This window comes from Otolemur garnettii, unplaced genomic scaffold (genome assembly GCF_000181295.1).
Source record: "Otolemur garnettii isolate 467f Iridium unplaced genomic scaffold, OtoGar3 scaffold00161, whole genome shotgun sequence".
Classification (NCBI taxonomy): Eukaryota; Metazoa; Chordata; class Mammalia; order Primates; family Galagidae; genus Otolemur; species Otolemur garnettii.
In genome coordinates, this window is record NW_003852556.1 from 4136232 (window position 1) to 4137744 (window position 1513).

General features: G+C 30.7%; 1 protein-coding gene across 1 annotated transcript in view; it reads right to left on the bottom strand.

Moving 5' to 3' along the window:
• MYO16 (myosin XVI) overlaps window positions 1–1513 on the bottom strand; it is a 407489-nt gene that overhangs the window by 394577 nt on the left and 11399 nt on the right. The gene's annotated exons all lie outside the window — the stretch shown is intronic.

Below are 1513 nucleotides of genomic sequence, written 5' to 3' on the forward strand. Positions count from 1 at the left end.
CTAATGTATTATTTAATGCTATAAATTTCTCCCTGAGCATTTCTCATGCTGTGTATTTCACACATTTTGATAAGTTGTATTTTCATTTTTTCTTACTTAAAAATATATGTTAGTTGATCTTGATACTTTTTCAATGGCCTACATGTGATTGTGAGCTGTGTTATTTAGTTTCTAAATATATGAGGTTTTCCCAGATATCTTTCTATTACTGATTTCTAGTTAGTTCCATGGTGGTCTGAGAATATGTTTCGTATGTTTATTCAAATTTTAAATTACTTGAGGCATGTTTTACTGCTCAGGATGCAGTCTATTTTGACATGAATTATTTCACATGAGATTGAGAAGAACGGGTGTTTTGCTGAAATTGACAGCAATCTTCTATAAATGTCAATTCGTTCCAGCTGACTTATGATGTTGTGTTATTCACATAAGTAGATACTTCCTTATTTTTTGTGTTTCATCTGTCAATTCCTTAAAAAATGGCATTGAAGTCTACAATTGTAATAGTGGATTTGATTGCTTCTCCTTGAAGTTCTATAAATTTCTGCCTCAGATGTTTTGATTCACTGTCCTTAGATACATCCATATTAGAATTATGTCTTCTCTTGGTGACCTCTGATCACCAAGCCATGCTCCTCTTTATCCCTGATAAGTGTTCCTATTCTGAAGTCTGCATTGCCTGAAATTAATATAACTACTCTGCCTTTCTTGTGATTAGTTTGGCAAAGTACATCTTTGTTCATTTACTCTTAACATGTCTGCACCTTTACATTCTAGGTGGTTTTCATGTAGACACTACAGAGTTGGGTCATATATTTTCATCTATGCTGACAATGTGTCTGTAGACCCCTCACATGTAAAGAAATTGCTGATATACTTACATTAATCTGGTTTTGTAACTATTTTAGATTACATTTACTCTTTGTGTCTATATTTTCTCCTGTTGCCATCTTTGGCTTAACTGATTATATTTGATAACTTTTCATAGCATAAAAATTTTACTGATATTCTAGAGTTTCCAGCATACATTTTTAACTAACCCAAGTCTCTTTTCAAATGACATAATACAATATCACATGTAGTACAAGTTTCTTATAATAATACCTCCTCTCCACTCTCTATGACATTTATGACATTATTATCATTTATTTTAGTTATCTATATACTATAATTCCCTAAAAAATTGTTACCATAATTTTTTAAATAGTTATCTTTTCAATGAAGTTAAAATAAGAAAACAAAATTATATGAATTTTATATTTGCCCTTGTTAATTCCTTTTCCTATGTTTACTTTTATTCACATAGATCAAAGCTTGGAATACAATTTTCCTTCTTATTGAAAGACTTACTTTCATATTTCTTGCTAATTAGGAGGTACACTGGTAATGAGTTCACTCAGGCAATGATTTCACTGTGTGAAGGAGAGAGAGAGAAACTTTAATTCTCCTTCAAATATCATAAATACTGACAACCTAGAGTTTTATATCCAGGAGAATTTCACTGGATATAAAA